This window comes from Schistocerca nitens, chromosome 3 (genome assembly GCF_023898315.1).
Source record: "Schistocerca nitens isolate TAMUIC-IGC-003100 chromosome 3, iqSchNite1.1, whole genome shotgun sequence".
Classification (NCBI taxonomy): Eukaryota; Metazoa; Arthropoda; class Insecta; order Orthoptera; family Acrididae; genus Schistocerca; species Schistocerca nitens.
In genome coordinates this window covers 560896108-560917178 of record NC_064616.1, presented here as the reverse complement: position 1 = coordinate 560917178, position 21071 = coordinate 560896108, and the positions used below count along the sequence as shown (strand labels likewise).

Here is a 21071-nt window from a genome sequence, read left to right as displayed (position 1 = left end):
GTTTGACTACATAAAAGTACCACAATAAAATGTATAGGATGTCCCATGAGGAATAGCCAGTATTCAGGTATATGACAGGAATGACAGTTTCAAAAAAAAAAAAAAAAAAAAAAAAAGTCTACCAACCATGGTTTCTGAAATGCATTCCTTAAGATCTATGAGCAGTACTTCATCTTTGCTATTGTGAAACACATCTCATCTACTGAACAAGAGCCCATAGCTCTTAAGGTATGCATTTTAGAGACCATGTTTACTAGACTTCTTTGCTTCAAATGGTTGTTTCTGAAATATTCCTAAATATTGACTATTCCTCCAGGGGCACCATGTAGATAAAATTCCAGATGCTTGTTTAAATAAATGGTTAATCCAGGAAGCTGAGCTAAAAAGTACCAATTGACAGACAGAAATACAAATCAACCAAATTCACAGCTAATGTATCATTTTAATGTTGACCTGTCCACTTTTGATGTATACATTTAACATTTCCTTGATGTAAATTCCATGGGAAAGGGAACATTTCTCAAAATTATAAGGAAATATTTAATGGACAGAAAACAGCAAGCATCAAGTTATCAATGTCTAATATATCATGTGCTTTTGATGGAGCAAAAAGCCCATCTACTATGGCTAGCCTTAGTTAAACTAAGAATCTTTTAATTGTCATTATTGTTGGTGCTGCTGCTGCTGCTGCTGTTGATGTTTCCAGCATATTATTATACCAACACAATGTTTGGGTCACTTCTTAACAGGACAAATACAAGAGGAAATACATACATTTCTGTTCCAAATAACATGAATCTGAATCAAAATATAAACACACAGTTCTAATTTATATATGTATAACATGTATTCCTTAATAACATGTAGAGAAATGTATCACAAATAGCACTTTTGGCCATGAATGAATGAATTACAGATTTGTGAAAGATAAACAAGTAAGTATAATTATGGTATGAGGATGTCATGTCTTAATGCATTCATCATATCTTCTTTACACAGTAAAGATATTGACAATATCACATTACATGTTGTCCCTGAAATTGTAAAAAACGTGCACATTAGTGCATATACTAAAAAGCATGTAAATGCATATCATACAAAACTAATATTTTGTTATTGTCTTTTCACATAGATCAATTAATGTTTATAATTATCAGTAGACAAGGTTTTATTAAAACTAAAAGATTCCTATGGCATGTTATGCACACTGGATTGAACAATATCATGTTTACACACCTAACATACATACATGAATGCTACAACTTAACTATCAAGCACTGCATCATGATAAATTAAATATAAAATTTCACCTTTTACTCATAAACAGCATCACCAATGTTTGGGCACATTTGTTTCGCTATGAAGAATTACAGTTCATAAGATACAGAACAAATGTGCATTTACTGTTTTACATGCCAATAATTCTTTCTTAAATTATCACTGAACTACTGCGGTGATAAGAATGTTGCAATATACCAATATCATTTTCTCTTTTAGAATACAAATGCTGCATTTTGACACAAGATGAGCACGAGTTCCTAGATGAGAAAAATTGTCTGTCTGTAGGATGAAGATGATGACGAGACTGGAAAGGTTTCAGCCACATTAACCTGTAACATAGAAATATATCTTCAGTATCTACCACAATGTACAAACCATGTGTTACACACAGTAAGTCATATAACAAAAATCAAAACTAACAAGGTCAAAGTTTCAGCAAAATGAACCCTGTAAACTGATTAACTTCTGTAAATCAAGAAGCTACTTTGAGGGTGCCCTCACTATTGTTTAAAACAATTTAAATATTTTTATCTCAATACAAGATGTTTACTCAGTGAAAGAGAGAAACATAACTGTTCATCTAACTGATTCACATTACACATATAATTTTACATTCTGTGGGGATTATCTTGAAAAACAAAATGTATTGCTAGTGACACACATAAAAATTTCTATGTGAATTAGCTATGAAAAGTACACTAGCATGCAAAACTTAAGAATGAAACCCAATTTTGCATGATGTGTCACTACCAAGTAACACAGCTTGGAGCACACATAGAAAGAACTGCTACATAGCACAGAAGGTAAATGAAGGAAATACATGATGAGATGAACATCAATGACACTTTTATTTAAAGAAGATAATTACACTGGAGGCACCACGATTCATGATGGTCCACTGGAAATTAAAAAAAAGATGGAACATAGTTCTTAACAGGGTGTGTGGTCACCAAGGACAGCAATGCATGCTCAGTAATGTGCTCCCATGCTGGTCACAAGGATGGTAAGGAGTTCTTGTCATAGGACATTCCATTCTTCCACCAGTGCGATTGACAACTGCTGGATGGTCATTGGTGCATGTAGATGTGCTGCAGTATGTTTCTCCAATGCATCCCATAAATGCTTGATGGAACTTAAGTCAAGAGAATGGGAGATCAGTCCATTTGCCGAATATGCTCTTGTTCCAAGAGCTCCACCACCAGTGCTGTTAAATGCGGTCATGCATTTTTATCCATAAAAATGAAGTCTGAACTGAAGGCACCCCCTGAAAAGATGCAGGTGGGAAGAAGTAGAGTGTCACAATGACCAATGAGTGTACAGTGTTCAAAGATTTTGAGGTCATTAAGCCTAAGCAACATTATGTCTCCCACACCACAACAGTTGGACCACCAAAACAATCATGTTAGGCGATGTGGTGGCTGTTGCATCACTGATTGGCACAAACTGGACATTATTGCATAGTATAGCTGTTTGATGATGACAGGCTGGCCCCAGGGAGTTTAAATAAAGCTGTTTGTGACTGACCAAGTGGAAGAAACTGGGTTTCTATATCACACAGAAGCATCTTGAACAGGGACGAGAGTCCTAGGCCCAGCTGCTGCTACACAGCAGTACATTGAACCACAGAAATGGCCTGATTTTGCTGCAGGGTCTCCACTGACTGGTCACAGACTATAGCTGATGAAGGTGGCTACTAATGTCCTAGCTGTGGCACTTGGCTGTGGTTGTGGCTGTGGCTGTGGCTGTGGCCCATGCCATTACACTTCCTTCTCCCTATGAAAATCCCACCCTCCATATTCCTGTTGTGAATTGGAGGCAACATAAACACTGATATATTTACACTTGGTGTCTCCTACTACACACACATCCTCTTGTTGATGATTTATGTGATTTATCCTTCCTTTGCTATCACAATGACATTTAGTATATGCACTTTCTTTGATTCCTGATATATTCTCTCATTTTTCAGTGAATTCATCATTAGTGAGCAGCAGATTATGACTCCACTACCTGGGTGGGGGCATGTATCAAGGCAGCTTCCTGGCACTATGATCTGATTTGCTATTATCTGTTCCTTTCCATATCATCTTCAACCCGTTTACTTGAATAACTCGCTATCTGTCATTAATGCCTACCATGCAGAATACATGTACTATGAGATAAGCCCTTCCTTAACCTATGGAAAACAAAACTGTCTACATGAACTGAATAGTACGTGCACTACCCTACCGTTTGGAATTACTGGCCTGTGTGAATTTTTCAGTTTGTCCACTGTCATATTGTACCACATTTTTATATATTAGCAATTAGGAAAAATGTATTTGCAACAATAAGAAATCCATGATAATCTTGCTTTAGTTGTAATTTCAAGACATTGTGACTAGGGGAATCTGAACAAACTTCCATAATCTATTACCCCTTTCAAGTTTCACTCTGTATTGATCCCTCTTGCTCTGAGCGGTTTATCCAGTCGCCCTGTTTCAAGAGCTCTCCTATGCCACTGTTCCAGATATGGGCACTAGGCCACCTCCACCTGCACTGTGCAATAATACTGTAATTTCCCCAGCTACAGGTGCTATATCAGCTTTAACTGTTCTGCTTAACAATTCTATAATTCACATTTAATTCTTCCAGGCTACAGGCACTCTACCAGCCCCACTTGCATCATATAAGAAAAATACCTTTAATTCCTTCACTTCCATGAATCTTCCCAACATCTGATAGATGTTCCTGCTATGTCACATCTTTCATCTGATCTGCTGCTGTTGTCATGAACATTGCTTCTCAAGTGACCTGGAATAGTTTAATCGACAATGTCATGGCCAATGACACTTCTTGTACTCTTATGATATCTCAGCACTTTTGTTGTTTTGAAAAAATAAGTTTTTGGGATACCCAAGGCTTCCCATGACTGAGCCATGCATACTCCAGCACTGACCTGTATAACACCCTTTTTGGGGGGTATACCTAGCCAACCACAGGGTGTAACAGTGCATGGAGTAGAGACCCCAGGCAAAGTGCACTGGGTGCATGTCACAGGAGTTAACAGTTCAACCCTTGGTCCTTTGCTGTCTACTAAAACTAACTAATTCTGACATCAAGAAAAAGCATGAAGAGGTAAAGCCAAAGGATGTAAAGATCCTATGAATGGTTTTAAGTTAAAGTCCAAGCTGCTGCTTACTGATATTGGTGCTGTCCATGATGATGGAATATAAATTCACTATTACGGACTTCTCCACAGCAATGGCCCCTCACTTACTTTGCTTTTATAGCAAATTTCTCACCCAGCACAAAGTCCCAAGTAACTGGAAAAAAGCACAGCTGACTCCTGTATATAAGAAGGGTAAAAGAACAGACCTACAAAATTCCAAACCAGTATCCTTAACATCAATTTGTTGCACATTTCTTAAGCATATTCTCAGTTTGAATTCAATAAATTTCCCTGGGATGGAAAACCTTTTGTCCACATGTCAGCATGGATTTCGAAAGTATCACTCATGTACAACCCAGGTTGTCCTTTTCTCACACAGTATCCTGTGGATGAAAGGTGACAGGCAGATTCCATATTCCTAGATCTCTGGAAAATGTTTGACATGGTTCTCCACTGTAGACTGTTAATGTTTGTATGAGCACAAGAAAGAAGTTCGCAGATATGTGAGTGCCTCAAAGACTTCTTAAGTAAAAAAAGCCCAGTAAATTGTCCTTGATTATGAGTGTCCATCAGAAACAAGGGTTTCATTAGAAGTGCTCCCAGGAAGTGCGGTACGCCTGCTCATACTTCCCATATTTACACGGTCTCTCTCCCAAGAGTAGTCAGGCACGTTTTCTCTAGTTTTCATAATGTGTTTTTGGAGTCGGTCCAAGTAAATATTGCTCATTATGTCTTTCAGACAATGCCCAGTGTTGTCAGGAAGCGATAGTTTGCTTCCCAATAACAAACAAAATGATTTTTAACATGGAATTTTACATTCCCATTCGATAGAGCAGTCCCAGATTAGTCTAGTATGCTATTTGTTTTGCTGATCTGAACTAATAGAGATGGTAAAACCCAAAGAATAGCCAGTACTCCAGCAGTGACAGCGGCATCCTGGCCCATGCTGACTGCTACCACCATGCAGTAGTACTGTTCAATCGCTGGTGGGGCACTGGTTATTTTTCACATTTTACTGTCCCTGTTAACCTTTTAAGTGGGCATGACGGATATATCCATCCATGCTCTGCTATTGCACAGTGGGTTCGACGGATATATCTGTCCACTGCTTTCTGTGGCTAGTAGCTAGTGGGAATGACGAGTTATTGGCCTGCTGTTGACACTGTGGTATTAGTTGCACTTCGTCCACTAGATGGCAGCTCTTGTCATGCAACACATTGTGTTCTAGGCTAGTTATAACATTGTCCACCCGAGCGCGCATCGAGAAAATGCGTCCTGTGAAGCAGCCGCAGAAGCGCGCCTTTTTTGTCTGTGTTTACCGCAGCGTTAGTGAGTGATCTTTTGCAATGGCAAAAAGAAGTCGTTTATCAGATTCGGAGATTGAGAAGCTGCTTTTAGAAAGTGACGATAATTTCAGTGACAGTTCTGAAAGTTTACAAGATACAGATATTGAGGCTAGTGAAAGTGACTTCGATTCAGAAACATCTGACAACAAGACACTACTGCAGCAGACGGTACCTAGTGAATTTGTGCATTCTAGTTCAGTTCGTATTCAATATTTGGTCAGTGGTAATAGTGATACAGTTGTGCCTCTAAAACAAAACAATGTGATGAGTTGTCTTATGTGTTTTGTGGATGATGCTTTGTGCACAATGGTAGATGAACAGACAAACTTATGTGCAGAACAGTTCATAGCTTCTCATCCCAATTTAGCAGCACGCTCCAGGGTTCACAGTTGGCAGAATACTACACGCGACAAGGTAAAAACACTTATTGGAATGCTTGTACTTCAAGGAATTCTTCACAAACCAGACCACAAAATGTACTTTTCAAAGAGGGAATCAGTTGACACACCTTTCTTCAGGAAAGTGATGAGTGAAAAGCGGTTTCATCTTCTATTGAAATTCCTTCACTTTGCTGACAATACCTCATATGATCCACTAGGCACTACCAGCAGAAAACTATTCAAAATTCACCCGAGATTTGGCATCAAATTGTACGAACTCTGTGAAAGCAGTTCCAGGTATGTATGGGACTTTATTGTTTACACTGGAAAGGACACTAATTATGGTAGCCACTATCCAGATGAAAAAATAACCTCTCGAATTGTTTTGGAGCTTGCACATAATCTACTTGGGAAAGGCCACTATATTTATCTTGACAACTGGTACACCAGTACAGATTTGGTGGACACACTAACCAGCAATAACACCAATGTTGTCGGCACAATGCGGCAAGACAGGAAGGGGTTCCCTGACTTCATAAAAAAGGAAAAACTGAAGAAAGTGGAGTACATAACAGGGTACAAAGGCAAGCAGATGGTAATGAAACGGAAAGACAAAAGAGACGTTGTTATGGTCAGCACCTTCCATGACGATACAGTTGTAAATGTAAACTCAAAGAAGGGAACGTTCAAAAGCGACAAGTTGTCGTTGACTACAACAAGAATATGGAGGGCGTGGATAGGTGCGATTCTCAGTTACAAAGCTACCAGATGGCCAGAAGCAGGCTGAAAAAATACTATCAGAAGCTTTTCTGCCACTTGTTGGACATTGCATGCTACAATGCATACAGCCTGTACAAGAAGCATGGTGGCAAACAAAGTAGAATGAGCTTCCTGATTAGTCTTGGTGAACAGTTGACCATATCTTCACCACATCAAGGGACATCAGTAGGACGCCCACCTCGAACACCAAAAGCAACACGCCTTACAGCCAGGCACTTTCCAGACCTTCTGCCACCCACAACGAAGAAAAGACCAACAAGGAGGTGAGTGGTGTGAATGAGAAAAGGCCTTCGCAAAGAGACTTCATACTGGTGCACAGAATGCGAAGTTTCCTTGTGTGCAGCACCTTGTTTTAAAATGTTTCACACTGAAAGCGATATGTAATATGGTGAAAATACAGTTTTGTTAACTTCTGCAATATATTTTATTCATTTCCACCCAATATCAATTTAAATTCAACAATGAAAACGCAAAGGAAAATGTGAGAACAGTGCGCAGCACCACCACGAACGGGCGTGCTGGCATATATTACCCACTGTGGAAGAGGCGTGCGCGCGCGCGCACGCAAACTACCCACTTAACAGGTTAATACTTATTGATGAAATGAAAATTGCACTAGAATTATTTGTGACCAGTCTATCAGACAGGCATGTAAAATCCTAATTTAAAAATCATTTTGTTCATAATGAGAAACAAACCAAAGCTTCCTGTCAACAGTGGGCGTCATATCAAAGATGTGATGAGTAATATTTGTTTGACCTGACTCCAGCTACACACTGCAAAACTGAAATTGCATGTATCTGCTGAAACACCAAAGAAAATGTGCCTGATGACTCTTAGGATAGACACCCTATACAAACAATCTGACAGGCAAGTTAGCAGCAATCTGAAGCTGTTTGCTGATACTGCTGTGGCGTATGGGAAGGGGTCATCATTGAGTGACTGTAGGAGGATACAAGATGGCTTAGACAAAATTATACTTGGTGCGATGAATTGCAGCTTACTCTAAATGCAGAAAAATGTAAGTTAATGTAGGTGAATAGGAAAAACGTACCCATGATGTTCAAATACAGAACTAGTAGTGTCCTGCTTGACCTAGACATGATGCTGCAAAGTGATATGAAATTGAATAAGCATGTAAGAATGGCAGTAGGGAACAGAAAAGGTTGACTCTGGTTTATTGGGAGAATTTTAGAAAAGTGTAGCTCATATATAAAGGAGAATTTTAGAAAAGTGTAGCTCATATATAAAGAAGATTGCATAAAGAACACTAATTGAGTGCTGCTCAAGTGTTTGGGATCCCCCCCCAGGTTGGATTAAAGTAAGACATTGAAGCAATTCAGAGGCTAGCTGTTAGATTTGTTTGATCAAGATGTGAATATTTTGGAGATGCTCTGTGAACAAAAATCAGAGTCCCTGGAGGGAAGACAACATTCTTCTCACAGAACACTATTGAGAAAATATAGAGAACTGGCATTTGAAGCTGACTGCAGAATGATTCTACGGCTGTCACCGTACATTTCACATAAGAACCACAAAGTTAAGATAAGAGAAACTAGGGCATGTATGTAGTCATACAGACAGTGGTGTTTCTCTCCCTCTCTTTGTGAGTGGAATAGGGAAGGAAATGACTAGTAATGGTATGAGGTACTCTCTGCCACACATCATATGGTGACTTGTGGAGTACGTATGTAGATACAGATGCACAGCCTTCAGCATTCTGTCTTCCACCCACACCTTCCTCTAGCCTTCTTCTCCCTTGGTAGTTTTTCTTCCTACCAGTCAATCTTCTTTTCTTTTTTTCCATCCACCCACTCCCATTCCCCCTTCACAAAGATGCTGCTGGTAAATTACACTGAATGTTCCTTCGACAGAAGCACTGAATTGAATAGTGTATTCCATTGGTTGTCCCATCTTCATCATAAGTAGTTCTTTTGACACTGAATGTATTGGTAGAGAAAGCAGGTACTGGATGGATACAAGAAACCCTTTTAGTTCTGTCTATTTACAGCTATTCATTTTTCAATGCTGCTAGTACTGATCCCTGGAAAGTAAGGCAAATACGCCAGCATGGTGTCTCCTTGTGTGTTGACCTCCAGTCTCTGGCCCAGTCAAAGGTACTGCAGACTATGCACCACAACTGCTGCTCTATCAGAGGATTCACTGAGTTTCCAGCTGTAGTAGCCTGGTTGCAGTGTCAGCTGCTGACATCGAGAACATGGCAGACTGCATCTTGTGCCAATGGAACAGGGCAAAGGAGTCCTCAGTTCAACCTTAGCACATGCAGAGGTGGCTGGATCCCAGTGTTGTAGACCTTTGAGAGTGCAGAGGTGCCCAAGCACCCAGATGGTCAGTCTGCAGTCAAATGTTTGTGGCCCACCAACAGTGGTGATGGCTGGGCCATTGGTATGGTGTTGACTGGCCCAGTCTGGACATTGTAGCATAGTCTGCATCTACATCTATGTGATTACTCTGCTATTCACAATAAAGTGCCTGTCAGAGGGTTCAATGAACCATTTTCAAGCTGTCTCTCTACTATTCCACTCTCGAACGGCGCGCGAGAAAAATGAGCACTTAAATTTTTCTGTGCGAGCCCGATTTATCTTATTTTATCCAGCTGTTTGATGATGACAGGCTGGCCCTGGGGGAAGAGAAGGCAGGTTAAATACAGCTGCCCAGGGCTGACCATATGGATGAAGCCATGTTCCTATGTCAAGCATGGGGGGGAGTGACCATATGGAAGAAGCCATGTTCCTATGTCAAGAAGATGCATTCCAAAATGGGGAGCAGTGCCCTAGCCCAGCAGTTGCTACATGATAGTACATTGAACCATGGAATCAGCCTGCTTTTGCTGAGGGTGCTACAATGGCAGATCACTGACTTCAGCTGACAGGAATGGCTGGTAATATACTAGATGCAATACTTGGCTGTGTCTCTGACATTTGCCATTACAGCTACATGAATGGATGTTGCCCAACAGTTTCCCAAGGCTAATTTGCCCATCCAGTTGCAGAGCATCCTGCTCAGCACAGTGTAGCCAACTTCAGTAGTTGCTCCACAATCCCTACTGGCTGGATCCTCCACACCTCCACCACTCCAGCATCTCAGCACCTTGCAGAGGTGACAAATGCCTCTCCAAAATATCCTTTGGTCCTGCTATACTGGACTCAATCTATGCTACTGTCTTTCCTCGAGTTAAATATTCATCAAAATAGCTATATCTGTAACATTCATGGAATATCAGCTTACAGATATGTACTATAGTAACTCAGAGAAGTTTATGAGGTTATCAGGTGGATCAGTGAGTTCAGTTTAGGGTCTTATGGAATGGGCATCAGTATGTTTCAACTTATTTTTGTGATGTGATATCAGTCTTTTTTTTACAATTTTCAGGTCATATGCTGTCAGTATGTGCAATTATATTTTCTAGATAGATTTATAATTTTATTCAAAAATCAAATGAGAATTATATTAATTTTTTTCTAATATAGTCACGATAAAATGCAATAAGCTTTTGGAAATCCATTATGTGAAAGATGAATATTGAATTATTGGTTTCTTGAATTTGTGATCTGTAACATTTTTGTTCATCACTTCTTCTTTGGCAAACATATATTTTTATAAAGCAAGAGCTGTGAAGTAGTATTCATTGCAGGGATGTGAAATGGATTTGATGGAGATGAGTTGCATGTAAAGTTTCTTAGAACATGGGTGAAAGAAATTTGTTCACAAGACTGAATAAATAAATGTTGTAGTCGCTAACCAAAGATTGAACTGATTAGTTGACTCTCAAATAACTGATTAACATGATGTATGTGGATTTAGCACAGAACTTGTGGACCTAAAGAACTATGTTGTCAATTGGCTACACTGAATGAACAACTACAATGAGGTAATATAATAAGTTAAAAGTCAGTTTTACTGTTTGTTCTCATTCATTCTTTAGAATGTTCTGAATGTCCATTTTATTGAAATACAACACACAAAGAAGTGTTTCACGGCTAGGCAAGAATGACTAGCTTAGAAGTTGTAAGAACATAAAATGACGTAAGCATATAATAACTTTAAGAGAACACTGACTGTTTTATACAGGATAAATATTATGTTCTGCTGTAACATCTCTCTCCTTTTCCTGTTCCACTCACAGATTGAATGAATGAAAAAGAACTGTCTATATGCCTCCATATGACTCCTAATTTCTCTTATCTTGTCTTCATGGTCCTTATGTGAAATGTATGTTGGCAAAATTATAATTTTTCTTCAGCCATTTAAAAGTGCCAGTGCTCTAAATTTTCTCAACAGTGTTTTGCAAAAAGAATGTCATGTTTCCTCCAGGGAGTCGTGTTTGAGTTAATGAAGCATCTCTGTCATATCAGCATGTAACTGCTGGTAATAAATCTATCAGCATGCCTCAGCATTGGCTCAATGTCTTCCTTTAATCTGACCTGATGGGGATCCCAAACACTTGAGCAGTAATCTCAGAATGGTTCACACTACTGTTCTATATACAATCTCATTGAAAGACAGGCTTCCAAATAATAAAAGTCTGTCATCTGCCTTTACTACTACCAAACTTATAGGATCATTCCATTCACTTTTCAACTTAATAGCTAGACATTTAATCATCATGACTGTGTCAAGCAGCACATCACCAATACTGTATTCAAACATTATGAAGTTGGCAGGGTTGTTTTTGCTACTCACCTGAATTAACTTATATTTTTCTACATTAAGAGAAATCTACCAAACAGAAACTCTGTTTGTTGGTTGGTTGATTTGGGGGAATTGATCAAACAGAGAGGTCATTGGTCCCATCAGATTAGGGAAGGATGGGGAAGGAAGTTGGTCGTGCCCTTTCAAAGGAACTGTCCAGGCATTTGCCTGAACCAATTTAGGGAAATCACGGAAAACCTCAATCAGGATGGCCAGATGTAGGTTTGAACCATTGTCCTCCCAAATGTGAGTCCAGTGTGCTAACCACTGCGCCACCTCACTCAGTGAGAAATTCTGTCTAAGTCATCCTGTATTCTTCTAAAGTCACACAATGATAACACTTCTCTGTATTTTCAAATTAAGTCATTCTGCTTTAGTGTGTTAAAATATTATTTATTGTGACTGTAGTTTTGACACATGGTCATTTTCAGACATTGTGGGATGTCGACGTTTCAGGCTTTCCCAATGGATCTGTTGCAAATATGCTTCTCAGGTTTGCCCCTAGATTGTATTGTGCAAATCCCACAATATTTTATTGACACAACATCTTCAGGTGGTGGTACTTGCTGCTGTCACTGTTGTGAGCCACGAGCTGCCATCACTCTGCACAACACGGAGGTGCCTTACACTCTTTGGTGCATAGAGTACACACGGCCTCAGATGCCGACAGTCTACCTGGTAAGCTACAACACCTAAGAACAGCAGTTCAACAGAATGCTGCTCCTATAGATAGCTAAGCCACACATTCTGTTCTGAGCTAATTCAAAGCAGGGATGTAAATGAAGATGTGCAGGCACCCATTGCAACAGTGGTCCTGCCCTATTTTGGCAGCTTATCTTCCAGAATACAGAGAATCATCAATAGGCATGACATCAAGTGCGCTTTTCAGCCAGCAGCAAAATTAAGGAATTTATTGTGCTTGGTCAAAGATGACCTTGGACTTGGGAAATATGTGTGTATAAGATCCCATGCCAATGTGGGAAATCTTATACTGGGCAGACATGCCAAACCATGCAAGAATGTTGTGTTGAACATCATCATCATACACGCCTGAGGCAACCTGATAAATTGTGGCACTGGAGCATTGCCTGGACATGGAACATTGCACATTTTACAAACAAACTGAAATTTTATCTCCAGCATCATCTTTCTGGGACTGTTTTATTAAGGAGGCCATACATATCCATATGGCAGACAAACATATCAACAAGGATGCAGGTTTTCAATTAAGCGCCACCTGGAATCCAGCACTGGCCGCCATTAAATCACAATCAGGAAAAGAAGAACTTCAGAGTCATGACTCGACACAATGCACTGCTGAAATTTAATTCAGCTTTTAACCACAGGAGTATCCAGCAGCACAGTCAGTGCCCACAGCACATGTGTGGAAGGCCTTTCTGTGTCTCCTGGAAGGGTGCCCTAGGAGCACCACTTTCTTCAAACTGCAAGTGTCTTCCCACACATGTGTATTACCTGCTCCTGGCCTGATGAATTTTGATGCCACCATGCAATGATCATCAGTCACATCTTGCAGCAGTGACAGCAGCAACCCCCACCACCTGAAGAAGTCAAGCAGCTGCATCAATGAAATATTGTGGGATTTACACAATACAATCTGGCAGCAAACCCAATAAGTGCATTTGCACTGTGGAATGCTGTAATCTGTTCAACAACATAAAACTCTGACATGCTGGAACACAGTTTACAGCACTGTAAAAGCAAATGCATGTGATGGTGTAAATTTATCCACTGTGCCATACTCCATTCTAACTTTTCTGCAGCCTTTTTTGAAATGAGAGTGCCACTATCTCTGCTTCTTCATCACTTTTTTTTTAATTTACTACTAAACCACAGAGGGCCTTGTCCATCCATAATCCACTTACTTGTAATATACCTCTGCAGAGAGTGACTTACAATAAGATTAAACTTTGCCCACCATTCCTTTACACCCATCATATTTAAACTAAATGATGTCTATTCATTGTCTAAGTAGGATGTTAACAATTGCTTATCTGCTCTATCCAGCGTAAAAACTCTCCTAGCCTTCTTGATAGATTTATGAAATTTAGTAACCATTGTCACTATGATGACATCATGATCACTAGTCCCTCTTTCTATACTGACACAATCAGTAAGGTCAGACCTGTTTGTATCTACAAGATCTAAAATATCTCCATTGTGTGTGGGTTACTGAACTAGGTGCTCAAGGCAGTTTTTGGAAAATGTGCTGAGAACTGCTTCACATGCTTTTCCGTCCATAACACCTGCAGTGAATCCATAGACGTACAAGTATATACTCAATAGGTTAAAGTCACCTCGAACTAATGATTATATGATTGAGGTACTTTCAACTACTAACCATAGATTTCCTCTGAATGATTTACAACTGTTACAACAGACCAGGTGGTCACTACAAACATCTGATGATTAATTTGAGTTCACCTAGGCCTGTTCACCTAGGCCAGTTACTCACATCCAGATAACTTTGCAGTCACAATTTTGATCCCTATAGACAAAATATTTTTGTCAGTTTCTGTGAACACTCCCCCTCCTATGGCATCTAACCCATCTTTTCAGTATATGTTCCATGTCTTGTTAAATACTGCAGAGCATCTACTTTGGGTTTCACGACGCTATCAGTTCTGAGTGTAATTAGAGTGCGTTTGCTTTCATGGAAGGTAATAAATTCAGGATTACTTCAGCAATTAACTGTTAAAATGTTGACATTCAAAGTGATTTCACTTTGTACATGATCTGATTATACTTCCTGCATGCTGATTGGTGAGCATTCATTAGAAGGCCTCAAACTTTTGTCTAACCTAGAAAAAAACACATGTGCATTCTGCTACCCAACCACATGCTATCATTGCATAGTGCACTCCTTACTTATCAAGGGGACTATTAAAATTATCCACCCCAAAGTACAGGTCAAGAAATGTGCAGCCAAGATTGGCACAGAAGTGATGGAGCTTTTGGTTGAGACTCTCCACTCAGCTCCAAAACAAAGGACCTCGGTCAATTTTGGGTATGATACTGTGAACTATGGGCTCTAGTTGCACCCTGTAACCAAGGCCAGCAGTCTTCATCATATAAATATCTATTCCAACATTTCAGCAAGAAAATAACATTTGAATTTATAAAATGAAATTATCATGAGAACATGTGAAACAATACTAAAATAATCTATAACAACACAAATAATATGTTATTAGCATAACATCATTAGCCAGTCTTAAAGGTCACCATTTAATGGGTGCATAACCACCATAGACTGATGCAACCAGCAACATTATGCCAACATTTTAGGTTCCAGTATATCAGTACAACCAATGTTTGGCAACCAATGGAGTTACTTAAATTTGGGATTCCAGCATTATAACAGGAAGATTATGTGACACCTTGAGTGTCTACATGACAACACACTATTTCATAGCACTATTACATAGTGTTCACCCAGCCAGCAAATGACACCAAGTCAGCAGTCACTCCAGAGTGGAGAAGTTTTGTGGCTCAAGCACTGTCTGCCACTATCAAAACTGGTCAGCATCATCAATAGGACAATTTGCCATATGGTTCCACATTTAGCACTGGCAGGACTGAGGGTTGAATTGGGACCCTGCTAGCCACTGCCCATTTAGCAGCTGGCATTACCGGATATTGCTAGGCAGATGTCAGGTGCCAGAATTTTGTTCCTGAATGCCATCATCTATGTTGCAAGCTGCAGTGTGGCAGGTCATAGCCATCACTCATTGTGTGGCTGTGAAGTAAGGCTGCGTCACCAGCATTGATTTAGCATCAAATGTCACTCAGTTGTCTGCCCATCAAAAACACTCTGCTGCAAGCCAAGCTGTGCTGTGATGGCCATGGCTGGGATCCTGACAGTGTACCACTGTTGAGGACAGTGGGTTTGATGCCAACCCTGCCTGCTGGACATGGGCATGGAGCATCACTGTACTCTGTAAAAGAGTAATAAATGAATATGGTTGCAGCATGAGTGTTGCTAAATTTGGTCCTGCTTCCCACTAGTGAGTCCACAAGCTTGACATGATTTGGTCAGAAAAAGACACATTGACAAGCCAACATCTGCTCCCTCACCCTCCAGCAGGGCTGAACAGAATCTTACGCAAGAGAAAAATTACTAAATTTACACTAGTTGTAGGAAATATAGTGTTTCCACAGTCTACATATATGACTAAATGGGAAACATTTTTTTTTTACATTGGGGATTATCTCCTAGTCAGTCAGCATAGTATTTCTCCAGTGGAACAACAGATAATGAAGAAGAAAATGGAACATATGCTGCAAGAAGGCATCATTCAGTCATACTTTCCTGTTGTCCTGTTGTCGCTTCCAAGATACATTCTAGAGTTCACTGGTCAGCATTTTGTATCATTATTGATGCCTGAACTACTTCTTCCATTTGTAAATTGAGCAAGGGGACACTATCTATTGAAAAAAGACAGGTTGGTAGTCTAAATCATATTGATATCAAAGTTACTAGATACTGAACATCATCTGCCTTAAATATGGCACACTGATTCCATAAATTAAATCAACAGCCTCTTGTTCAGTTATTCTAATTCAAGTTCCTTGTGGATCTTCATATATCTCTCACTAAACCAGCTGGTTGAAAACCTAGCAGGGTTTCTCTGCACTTATTGCATCTTTTCCTGTACACCAACTTAACAAGAATCTGATACAGTCATACGGAATTCAAAAACTGAGCATACTAGGCAATTCTACATGGTCTCCTTTACTGGTACATTACATTCTCCCACAATTTTGCCAATAAATTAAGGTATTTTATTCACCTTGAGTATAATGAATTAATGTGGTCATCATCAGGGCTTCCACAGTCCTTATGTATGTCAGTTATCTTGCTTCTTCAGTTTGGTTGATTGGCTATTTGATGTAATCATACTCGGCATCATCAGGTTGAAATGTATATGAAGTATCCATTATTGTTCAGAGTCTCTTGAATGTGTATCAGGAAAGACAGTGTGAAATCAATAGTACCTTGTTTTCCTGTACTGTATGTAAATGTCACAACAAACAGTGTTATATCCCAGCCTCTCTGTTCAATGTCAACATGCTTTCAAAGCATACCTGGTAAATTACTTACTAACACTTTCTGTGAGGCCATTTGTCTGCAGATCATAGGCACTTGTCATGCTGTGGACAGTGTGCCATTATGAAATTACTCTGACCTCAGTCCTGATTGAAACAGGTTTCCACAGTCATAGATAATTAAAACTAGCACTCCACACTTCAAAATTACATCATCTGCAAGAAATGTGGTTGTTTCTTTGACTTCAGAAGCCTCCACAAGAGGTTATTTTCTACCTGGTGGAATGGATTAACTGCTCAAGGAATTGGTACCAGATGTTCTGGGGGTAACTGAGGCACATAATTGTGTTGTTAGCATTCCCTACAGTGGCTTACATAATGTCTGACAGATCAGTACAGACCAAGTAAATGATAAATGCTTTCTAATGTATCAAGGGTCTTTGCAAATCATAGATGACCTGATGTCAGAGCATTATAACACTTCAGTATGGCTGGTTGTAAATGAGTTGAAATGACAAGCAATCATTTCTGCCTCAATGGGTAGTAATTTCTGTTACACAATGTTCCATAAATTAGTATGAATTTTCATTTGACAGCTTCTTCCTTCTGTATGATCGAAAGTCATGCTAGGTCTTCCTTTTGTTCAGCTGCTATGTTCACTAGTGAATAAATGACTGGATACTACCATGTTGTAATTCTCTTCCAGTGGATTCTACAGAAGACAGTACACACCCTTCTATTTGCATCCACTTTTGTGTATGACTGTCACGACATATTCCTGAAGCTTCAGTTCCCACCTCACCAATCATCCTCCAGGGTTGTACGCCAGCTTAAAGAAAGGGGTCACAACAATGAATGATCTGCCACATAAAAAGAGGTGGAACTTATTGATTGCCAAAACAGCCGCATAGCACTCTTTATCATTCACAGAGTAATTATTCTCAGACATGGATAGTACTTCGGAGGTGTAAGCAATCATTCTTTGAGCATCTTATTGGATTTGCATTAGAACTGTGCTTATCCCATAACCACTAATGTCTATGTGTAGTTCTGTCTGGGCATTCTTTCAGGAAGTGAAAGGACTGGTGAAGATGTCAGAACATGGGAACAACATTCTTACACAAAGAAAATTTGTCTGCTTTCTGATGCAATTCATACAGTAGCCATGCCTTGAAACAGAACTCCTTTGTGAAGCACCTGCAGTAGGAACACACACTGAAGAAGCCTCTCAGAGACATATGTGATGAGGAGTTGGAAAATCCATTATGATTCTTACTTTGTCTGGATCAGGTTGGACCCCTTCCCATCAGCTAGGTGCAACAAGATTTGTATTTCTTGGGTTCTTCCTGGGATTCAGGTTTAAGATTTGTGCCACTGACAAGCTTCAGCACAGATTTCAAAGGATTTAGATACTCTTCCAACATTCTTAAGAAAACAAAAAAGGGCATACAGTTTAGAAAAGACATGTTTTCAATTTACAATGTAGCAGCAGGTTGCCCATCATGCTTTCAAAGGTGGCTAGAGCATTGTACAGACCAACCCACATAATTCGCAATCATAGAAGCCATCAGGTGTTATGGAAGGAGTCTTTTCCCCAGCTAGAATTGTTAATGTTAATCTGCCAGTTGCCAGACTGCATGTCCAAAGTGGAGAAATAATTTGCTCCCTTTAGACAAAAAATGGCTCTGAGCACTATGGGACTCAACTGCTGTTGTCATTAGTCCCCTAGAACTTAGAACTACTTAAACCTAACTAACCTAAGAACATCACACACATCCATGCCCGAGGCAGGATTTGAACCTGCGACCATAGTGGTTGCACGGTTCCAGACTGTAGCGCCTAGAACCGCTTGGCCACTCCGGCCGGCGCTCCCTTTAGACACTGCAAGGTGCTGTCAATTGGTGGCAACTGACATTATTCCTCATTCATGGTATTATTCAGATGCCAACAATCAATACAAAAATGCCATGTGATATCTTCCTTCTTCATGAGGACAACAGGAAAGGATGACTGAATGATGCCTTCTTGCAGCATATTTTCCATTTTCTTCTTCATTATCTGTTGTTCCACTGGAGACATACTATGCTGACTGACTAGGAGATAATACCCAACATCAAAAAAATGTTTCACATTCAGTCATTTGATATGCCTTGTCTTGTCCATAGACTTGAAAGCACCCAAAAACTTATGCAGAATGGCCAACAGTCAGTCAGTTTGGGACCTGTTGGCAGCTGAATAATATGTTACTCCAGAGGGTAGTCAGTAATGGTAATGAAGCCTGATTTTCCATTGATGGTACAGATATGGCCACTTATAGGCTGGTTTAGTATCCCTATGCACATACCATTAGAGGTGAGTTGCAGCTGTTCACGGCAATTTGTGAAACAGTCCATCTGCAATGGCTATGATCATTGCTGACATATGGATTTTTTTTAGACTGAGCACTTTTCTGCCCTCAACTAGATGATGATGATGATGATGATGTGATGTGATTTCCCAACAACTTGACAACTAACATTCATGGAGGATTTTCATCTACAGTGGCCTCAATTCCAAAAATAATTGTCTCATTTAGTTTTCCTAAATTTAGCTGCTGGGCACACAGTTAGAAGCTCTGTATGGTTCCAGGTTTGCATCCCCATGCAACACACAGTTTTAATCTGCTAGGAAGTTCCTAATTAGTGCATACTCTGCAGCAGAGTGAAAATTCATTCTGGAAACAATCTCCTATATTTTGGCTAAGGCATTTCTCTGCAATAGCCTTTCTTCCAGGGGCATCAGACCCAAAGCTACACAGGAAAAGTTATGAGAAAAATGGAGCATAGGAGAGAAGGTAGCGGTGGAAGTTCAACAGGTCATAAGGTGTGCTTGGATAGCTCAGTCAGTAGACCACTTGCCTGCAAAATGCAGAGGTCTCAGGTCTAAGTCTCAGTCTGCAACACAGTTTCAGTCCATTCTTCTTCATTCTCTCTAGTAGTGTACGACTTGCCCAGAGTATTCACAATGGAAATGCACTGGCATGCTGTATTCTGTTCTAAAAATCTCTGTTTTTCTGCATGGTGACCAAACTGACAAGGGGGATAGTGTTATCTACGTTGTTAAGAATCTTGGACATTGTCTAAGGATTGCAGCATAAGTCTGGGATTTATAATTCTATTTCTCCCCTTGGTTTGTCTAGCAGAGATGGGTGCCAATGATCACTATCCTATTTCTTCTCATACCATTTGCTGTATTAGCAGTAAAATGTTCTGATGCTCTTCCATGACTGCTATCAGTACTTCATTCAGAAGTCTGTCGAATGTCATTCAACTTAATGTGGTGGCATTGTCTCAATGTGCTGGCACCAGTTAATATAGTACCATGTTGTGCTGATATCCTTCAAAAGGAACACTTAATAGATGTCCTTCACAATGTCCTTTATTGGTTATGAAAATTTGTTGGCTTCACTCAAATTTGGATTCACTGTGTGATACAATGCAAAAATACATGGATATATATTTGTGTCCACACCACCTACCATTGGGCCCTATTCTTGAGTTGCCTTTTGGCTGTGTGGACCTGCTGCTTGTTGTCACCAAATGTTTTCTTAATTTCTGCCTAAAGTTTGTCCCAGCTCTTGAGTTTTTACACATATAAAAGAGGCATTGCTAAGACATATCATGTCATCTCACCCGTTGCATTTAGTGATTTGGTTCAATTTCTTTAGCTATTTTGTTGTTTTGTGGCCATGTGTTTATAAAACACTGCATCTCCACCAGCTTGTGTCATCTAGAGTCCAGAACCAAGAACCAGTTATGATAATAGGGTTATCAACAAGAATTACCATTTTATCCTGACAGCATGTTATTAAACACATGAAAGGACAGACAGATCTGAACTGCCTGTCTCAACAGAAAGTACTCATATTCATACATACATAGAAGGTTTTAGTAAATAACTATACTCCAAGAATAAGTAAGTCCCAGAACCTTCCAGAAATCACAAATGTCAAATGATAAATAATTGTAGATGACAGGAATTTCACTAGAGGCCCCTAGGTATGCTGAAACAGTGGGCTCAGCAGTACTGCACAAAGTTGTGCAGCAAGAGATAAGGCAGATTTCCACACTAGCAGTGGCTGTGATTTATAGGATACATGACTGACAGTGGTGGATACTCACAACAAACACGCTGCTGCCAACTATAAGCACTCAATATTTTGTAACTAAATTATTCTCAGTCTCACAGCTGTACCAGGGCAACACAGTTGTGCTGGACAAGGTTGCTACATGGATCTGTTAGTGGGCATCACTGGTTCAAGGCCACAGCACGGCAACAGCTCTATGCACTAAGTCCCTCCTGGACTTAATGCCA

General features: G+C 39.8%; 1 protein-coding gene across 1 annotated transcript in view; it reads right to left on the bottom strand.

Annotated features, from left to right (window-relative positions):
* Positions 1-1167: 1167 nt before the first annotated feature.
* Positions 1168-21071, bottom strand: part of LOC126249334 (solute carrier family 35 member E3-like) — a 181728-nt gene continuing 161824 nt past the window's right edge. Inside the window, exon 7 of the mRNA XM_049950990.1 lies at positions 1168-1610. The gene's annotated coding sequence lies outside the window, so the exon portion shown is untranslated. The remainder of the gene's footprint in view (positions 1611-21071) is intronic.